This window comes from Triticum dicoccoides, chromosome 7B (assembly GCF_002162155.2).
Source record: "Triticum dicoccoides isolate Atlit2015 ecotype Zavitan chromosome 7B, WEW_v2.0, whole genome shotgun sequence".
Lineage (NCBI taxonomy): Eukaryota > Viridiplantae > Streptophyta > Magnoliopsida > Poales > Poaceae > Triticum > Triticum dicoccoides.
In genome coordinates this window covers 122249920-122258919 of record NC_041393.1, presented here as the reverse complement: position 1 = coordinate 122258919, position 9000 = coordinate 122249920, and positions in this window count along the sequence as shown.

Here is a 9000-nt window from a genome sequence, read left to right as displayed (position 1 = left end):
CAGAGTGGTACGTAATCCTGTCTTGAAGGTCATGTTGCTAGACAACAATGAACCTACGAGCTATGGAGAAGCGATGGTGGGCCCGGATTCCGATAAATGGCTTGAGGCCATAAAATCCGAGAGAGGATCCATGTATGAAAACAAAGTGTAGACTTTGGCAGAACGGCTCGATGGTCGTAAGGCTAATGAGTACAGATGGATTTCAAAAGGAAGACGGACAATGATGGTAAATGTCACACTTAAGAAAGCTCGACTTGTTGTTAAGATGTTTTCCGACAAGTTCAAGGAGTTGACTACGATGAGATTTTCTCACTCGTAGCGATGCTAAGAGTCTGTTGGAATTATATTAGCGATTACTGCATTATTTATGAAATCTTGCAGATAGGATGTCAAAACATTGTTTCCTCGACGATTTTAATGAGGAAAGGTTGTATGTGATACAACCGGAAGGTTTTGTCAATCCCGAAAGATGCTAATAAGTATGCAAAGCTCCAGCAATCCTTCTAAGGACTGGAGTGAGCATCTCGGAGTTGGAATGTATGCTTTGATGATGATCAAAAATTTTGGGTTTGTACAAAGTTTATGAGAAACTTGTATTTCCAAAGAAGTGAGTGGGAGCACTATAGAATTTCTGATGAGTATATGTTGTTGACATATTGTTGATCAGAAATGACGTAGAATTTCTGGAAAGCATATAGGGTTATTTTGAAAGTGTTTTTCAATGGAAAGCCTGGATTAAGCTACTTGGACATTGAGCATCAAGATCTATAAGGATAGATCAAAATGCTTAATAATACTTTCAAATGAGCACATACCTTGACATGATCTTGAAGGTGTTCAAGATGGACCAGTCAAAGAAGGAGTTCTTGCCTGAGTTGTAAGGTACGAAGTTAAGACTTAAAGCTTGACCACGGCAGAATAGAGAGAAAGGACGAAGGTCGTCCCCTATGCTTAAGACGTAGGCTCTTCAGTATGCTATGCTGTGTACTGCACCTGAAGTGTGCCTTGCCATGAGTCAGTCAAGGGGTACAAGAGTGATCCAAGAATGGCTCACAGGACAGCGGTCAAAGTTATCCTTAGTAACTAGTGGACTAAGGAATTTTCTCGATTATGGAGGTGGTAAAAGAGTTCGTCGTAAAGGTTACGACGATGCAAGCTTGACACCTATCCGGATAGCTCTGAGTAGAGAGACCGGATACATATAATGGAGCAATAATTTAGAATAGCTCCAAGTAGAACAGTTGTTTGGAATAGCTCCAAATAGAGCGTGGTAGCTGCATCTAGGAGATGACATAGAGATTTGTAAAGCACACACGGATCTGAAAGGTTCACACCCGTTGACTAAAACCTCTCTCACAAGCAACATGATCAAACATAAAACTCATTGAGTGTTAATCACATAGTGATGTGAACTAGACTACTGACTCTAGTAAACTCTTGGGTATTAGTCACATGGCGATGTGACCTGTGAGTGTTAATCACATGGCGATGTGAACTAGATTATTGACTCTAGTGCAAGTGGGAGACTGTTGGAAATATGCCCTAGAGGCAATAATAAAAGTATTATTATTATATTTCCTTGTTCATGATAATTGTCTTTTATTCATGCTATAACTGTATTATCCGGAAATCGTAATACACGTGTGAATACATAGACCACAATATGTCCCTAGTGAGCCTCTAGTTGACTAGCTCGTTGTGATCAACAGATAGTCATGGTTTCCTGGTTATGGACATTGGATGTCGTTGATAACGGGATCACATCATTAGGAGAATGATGTGATGGACAAGACCCAATCCTAAGACTAGCACAAAAGATCGTGTAGTTCATTTGCTAGAGCTTTGCCAATGTCAAGTATCTCTTCCTTCGACCATGAGAGCGTGTAACTCCTGGATACCGTAGGAGTGCTTTGGGTGTATCAAACGTCACAACGTAACTGGGTGACTATAAAGGTGCACTACAGGTATCTCCGAAAGTATCTATTGTTTTATGCGGATCGAGACTGGGATTTGTCACTCCGTGTAAACGGAGAGGTATCTCTGGGCCCACTCGGTAGGACATCATCATATGCGCAATGTGACCAAGGAGTTTATCACGGGATGATGTGTTACGGAACGAGTAAAGTGACTTGCCGGTAACGAGATTGAACAAGGTATTGGATACCGACGATCGAATCTTGGGCAAGTAACATACCGATAGACAAAGGGAATTGAATACGGGATTGATTAAGTCCTTGACATCGTGGTTCATCCGATGAGATCATCGTGGAACATGTGGGAGCCATCATGGGTATCCAGATCCCGCTGTTGGTTATTGACCGGAGAACGTCTCGGTCATGTCTACATGTCTCCCGAACCCGTAGGGTCTACACACTTAAGGTTCGATGACGCTAGGGTTATAAAGGAAGTTTGTATGTGGTTACCGAATGTTGTTTGGAGTCCCGGATGAGATCCCGGACGTCACGAGGAGTTCCGGAATGGTCCGGAGGTAAAGATTTATATATGGGAAGTCCTATTTTGGCCACCGGAAAATGTTCGGGATTTTTCGGTATTGTACCGGGAAGGTTCTAGAAGGTTCCAGAGTGGGGCCCACCTGCATGGGGGGACCCACATGGACGTGGGTAGTGGGGGCAAGGCCCCACACCCCTGGTAAAGGCGCACCAAGATCCCCCCTTAGAAGGAATAAGATCATATCCCGAAGGGATAAGATCAAGATCCCTAAAAAGGGGGGATAACAATCGGTGGGGAAGGAAATAATGAGATTTCTTTCCTCCCACCTTGGCCAACGCCCCAATGGACTTGGAGGGCAAGAAACCAGCCCCTCCACCCCTATATATAGTGGGGAGGCGCATGGGAGCTATACACGAAGTTCTGGCACAGGCCTACCTCTCTTCCTACTCCTCCTCTCCCATGGTGCTTGGCGAAGCCCTGCTGGATTGCCACGCTCCTCCACCACCACCACGCCGTTGTGCTGCTGTTGGATGGAGTCTTCCTCAACCTCTCCCTCTCTCCTTGCTGGATCAAGGCGTGGGAGACGTCACCGGGCTGTACGTGTGTTGAACGCGGAGGTGCCGTCCGTTCGGCACTAGGATCATCGGTGATTTGAATCACGACGAGTACGACTCCATCAACCCCGTTCACTTGAACGCTTCCGCTTAGCGATCTACAAGGGTATGTAGATGCACTCTCTTTCTATTCGTTGCTGGTCTCTCCATAGATAGATCTTGGTGACACGTAGGAAAATTTTGAATTTCTGCTACGTTCCCCTACAGAGTCCTCCTCCTATTAGGAGTAGGACTCCCCCTTTCCTAGTCCAACTAGGAAGGGGGAAGGGGGAAGGAAAGAGGAGGGAGAGGGAGAGGGAAAGAGGGGCCGCGCCCCCTCCCCTAGTCCAATTCGGACTCCCCATGGGGGGGGGCACCTCCTGGGATGCTGCCCTCTCTCTCCCCTCAGGCCCACTAAGGCCCAATCCTTCCCCGGGGGGTTCCGGTAACCCCTCCGACACTCCAGTTTTCTCCGAAACCACCCGGAACACTTCCGGTGTCCGAATATAGTCGTCCAATATATCAATCTTTATGTCTCGACCATTTCGAGTCTCCTCGTCATGTCCGTGATCATATCCGGGACTCCGAACAACCTTCGGTACATCAAAACTTATAAACTCATAATAAAACTGTCATCGTAACGTTAAGCATGCGAACCCTACGGGTTCGAGAACTATGTAGACATGACCTAGAACTGTTTCCGGTCAATAACCAATAGCGGAACCTGGATGCTCATATTGTCTCCTACATATTCTATGAAGATCTTTATCGGTCAAACTGCATAACAACATACGTTGTTCCCTTTGTCATCGGTATGTTACTTGCCTGAGATTCGATTCGTCGGTATCCAATACCTAGTTCAATCTCGTTACCGGCAAGTCTCTTTACTCGTTCCGTAATACATCATCTCGCAACTAACTCATTAGTTGCAATGCTTGCAAGGCTTAAGTGATGTGCATTACCGAGAGGGCCCAGAGATACCTCTCCGACAATCGGAGTGACAAATCCTACTCGCGAAATACGCCAACCCAACAAGTACCTTTGGAGACACCTGTAGAGCACCTTTATAATCACCCAGTTACGTTGTGACGTTTGGTAGCACACAAAGTGTTCCTCCGGTAAACGGGAGTTGCATAATCTCATAGTCATAGGAACATGTATAAGTCATGAAGAAAGCAATAGCAATACACTAAACGATCGGGTGCTATGCTAACGGAATGGGTCAAGTCAATCACATCATTCTCCTAATGATGTGATCCTGTTAATCAAATGACAACTCATGTCTATGGTTAGGAAACTTAACCATCTTTGATTCACGAGCTAGTCAAGTAGAGGCATACTAGTGACACTCTGTTTGTCTATGTATTCACACATGTATTATATTTCCGGTTAATACAATTCTAGCATGAATAATAAACATTTACCATGATATAAGGAAATAAATAATAACTTTATTATTACCTCTAGGGCATATTTCCTTCAGTCTCCCACTTGCACTAGAGTCAATAATCTAGTTCATATCACCATGTGATTTAACACCAATATTCACATCTGTATGTGATTAATACCCATAGTTCACATCGTCATGTGACCAACACCCAAAGGGTTTACTAGAGTCAATAATCTAGTTCACATCACGATGTGATTAACACCCAAAGAGTACTAAGGTATGATCATGTTTTGCTCATGAGAGAAGTTTAGTCAACGGGTCTGTCACATTCAGAGCCTTATGTATTTTGCAAATATTCTATGTCTACAATGCTCTGCACGGAGCTACTCTAGCTAATTTCTCCCACTTTCAATATGTATCCGGATTGAGACTTAGAGTCATCTGGATCGGTGTAAAAGCTTGCATCGATGTAACTCTTTACGACAAACTCTTTTATCACCTCCATAATCGAGAAACATCTCCTTGGTCCTCACTAAGGATATTCTTGACCACTTTCCAGTGATCTACTCTTAGATCAAAATTGTATTCCTTTGCCAAACTCAGAGCAAGGTATACAATAGGTCTGGTACACAGCATAGCATACTTTATAGAACCTATGACTGAGGCATAGGGAATGACTTTTCAGTCTCTTTCTATTTTCTGCCATGGTCGGGTTTTGAGTCTTACTCAACTTCACACCTTTGCATCACAGGCAAGAACTCTTTCTTTGACTGTTCCATTTTGAACTACTTCAAAATCTTGTCAAGGTATGTACTCATTGAAAAATCTTATCAGGCGTCTTGATCTATCTCTATAGATCTTGATGCTCAATGTGTAAGCAGCTTCACCGAGGTCTTTCTTTGAAAAACTCCTTTCAAACACTTCTTTATGCTTTCCAGAAAATTCTACATCATTTCCGATCAACAATATGTCATTCACATATACTTATCAGAAAGGCTATAGTCCTCCCACTCACTTTCTTGTAAATACAGGCCTTTCCAAAAGTCTGCATAAAACCATATGCTTTGATCAACTCATCAAAGCGTATATTCCTACTCCGAGATGCTTGTACCAGTCCATTGATGGATCGCTGGAGCTTGCACATTTTGTTAGCACCTTTCGGATCGACAAAACCTTCTGGTTGCATCATATACAACTCTTCTTCCAGCAATCCATTCAGGAACACAGTTTTGGTATCCATTTGCCAGATTTCATAAAATGTGGCAATCGCTAACATGATTTGGACAGACTTAAGCATCGCTACGGGTGAGAAGGTCTTATCGTAGTCAATCCCTTGAACTTGTTGAAAACCTTTTGCGACAAGTCGAGCTTTGTAGACAATAACATTACTGTCAACGTACGTCTTCCTCTTGAAGATCCATTTAGTTTCTATGGCTTGCCGATCATCGGGCAAGTCCACCAAAGTCCATACTTTGTTCTCATACATGGATCCCATCTCAGGTTTCATGGCCTCAAGCCATTTCACGGAATCTAGGCTCATCATCGCTTCCTCGTAGTTCATAGGTTCATCATGGTCTAGTAACATGACTTCCAGAACAGGATTACCGTGCCACTCTGGTGCGGATCTTATTCTGGAAGACCTACGAGGTTCCGTAGTAAGTTGATCTGAAGTTTCATGATCATCATCATTAGCTTCCTCACTAATTGGTGTAGGAATCACTGAAACCGATTTCTGTGATGAACTACTTTCCAATAAGGGAGCAGGTACAGTTACCTCATCAAGTTCTACTTTCCTCCCACTCACTTCTTTTGAGAGAAACTCCTTCTCTAGAAAGGATCCATCTTAGCAACGAATATTTTTGCCTTCGGATCTGTGATAGAAGGTGTACCCAACAATTTCCTTTGGGTATTCTATGAAGACGCACTTCTCCGATTTAGGTTCGAGCTTATCAGGTTGAAACTTTTTCACATAAGCATCGCAACCCCAAACTTTAAGAAACGACAACTTTGGTTTCTTGCCAAACCACAGTTCATAAGTCGTCGTCTCAACGGGTTTCGATGGTGCCCTATTTAAAGTGAATGTAACTGTCTCTAATGCATAACCCCAAAACGATAGTGGTAAACCGATAAGAGACATCATAGGTCGCACAATATCCAATAAAGTGCGATTACGACGTTCGGACACACCATAACGTTGTGGTGTTCCAGGTGGCGTGAACTGTGAAACTATTCCACATTGTTTTATATGAAGGCCAAACTCGTAACTCGAATATTCTTCTCCATGATCAGATCATAGAAACTTTATTTTCTTGTTATGATGATTCTCCACTTCACTCTGAAATCCTTTGAACTTTTCAAATGTTTCAGACTTGTGCTTCATTAAGTAGATATACTCATATCTGCTCAAATCATCCGTGAAGGTCTGAAAATAACGATACTCGCCACGAGCATCAACACTCATTGGATCACATACATCGGTATGTATTATTTCCAATAAGTCAGTAGCTTGTTCCATTGTTCCGGAGAACGGAGTTTTAGTCAGCTTGCCCAAAAGGCACGGTTCGAAAGCATCAAATGATTCATAACCAAGTGATTCCAAAAGTCCATCTTTATGGAGTTTCTTCATGTGCTTTACGCCGATATGACCCAAACGGCAGTGCCACAAATATGTTGCACTATCATTATCAACTTTGCATCTTTTGGCATCAATATTATGAATATGTGTATCACTAGGATCGAGATTCAACAAACTATTTTCATTGGGTGTATGACCATTGAAGGCTTTATTCATGTAAACAGAACAACAATTATTCTCTGACTTTAAATGAATAACCGTATTGCAATAAACATGATCAAATCATATTCATGCTCACGCAAACGCCAAATAACATTTATTTAGGTTATACACTAATCTCGAAAGTGTAGGGAGAGTGTGATGATGATCATATCAATCTTGGAACTACTTCCAACACACATCATCACTTCACCCTCAATTAGTCTCTGTTTATTCTGTAACTCCTGTTTCGAGTTACTAATATTTAGCAACCGAACAAGTATCAAATACTCAGGGGCTACTATAAACACTAGTAAAGTACACATCAATAACATGTATATCAAAGATACCCTTGTTTACTTTGCCATCCTTCTTATCCACCAAATATTCAGGGAATTTCCGCTTCCAGTGACCGTTTCCTTTGCAGTGTAAGCACTCAGTTTCAGGCTTTGGTCTAGCTTTGGTCTTCTTCACGGGAGTGACAACTTGTTTGCCATTCTACTTGAAGTTTCCCTTTCTTTCCCTTTGCCCTTTCTTGAAACTAGTGGTCTTGTCAATCATCAACACTTGATGCTCTTTCTTGATTTCTACCTTCGTCGATTTCAACATCACGAAGAGCTCGGGAATCGATTTCAACATCACAAAGTTCTACTAACTTGGTGATGGTGACTAGATAACTCTGTCAATCACTATCTTATCTGGAAGATTAACTCCCACTTGATTCAAGCGATTGTAGTACCCAGACTATCTGAGCGCGTGCTCACTAGTTGAGCGATTCTCCTCCATCTTTTAGCCATAGAACTTGTTGGAGACTTCATATATCTCAACTCAGGTATTTGCTTGAAATATTAACTTCAACTCCTGGAACATCTCATATGGTCCATGACGTTCAAAACGTCTTTGAAGTCCCGATTCTAAGCCGTTAAGCATGGTGCACTAAACTAGCAAGTAGTCATCATATTGAGCTAGCCAAACATTCATAATGCCTGCATCTGCTCCTGCAATAGGTCTGTCACCTAGAGGTGCATTAAGGACATAATTCTTCTATGCAGCAATGAGGATAAACCTCAGATCACGGATCCAATCCGCATCATTGCTACTAACATCTTTCAACACAATTTTCTCTAGGAACATATCAAAATAAACATATGAAAGCAACAACGCAAGCTATTGATCTACAACATAATTTGCAAAATACTACCAGGACTAAGTTCATGATAAATTTAAGTTCAATTAATCATATTACTTAAGAACTCCCACATAGATAGACATCCCTCTAATCCTCTAAGTGATTACGTGATCCATATCAACTACACCATGTCCGATCATCACGTGAGATGGAGTAGTTTCAACGGTGAACATCAATATGTTGATCATATCTACTATATGATTCACGCTCGACCTTTCGGTCTCCGTGTTCCGAGGCCATATCTGTTATATGCTAGGCTCGTCAAGTTTAACCTGAGTATTCCGTGTGTGCAACTGTTTTGCACCCGTTGTATTTGAACGTAGAGCCTATCACACCCGATCATCACGTGGTGTCTCAGCACGAAGAACTTTCGTAATGGTGCATACTCAGGGAGAACACTTCTTGATAATTTAGTGAGAGATGTAGATGGACGTAGAGCTTATCACACCTGGTCATCACGTGGTGTCTGGGCACAACGAACTTTGGCAACGGTGCATACTCAGGGAGAACACTTTTAGTATGATAATTTAGTGAGGGATCATCTTATAATGCTACCGTCAATCAAAGCAAGATAAGATGCATAAAAGATAAACATCACATGCAA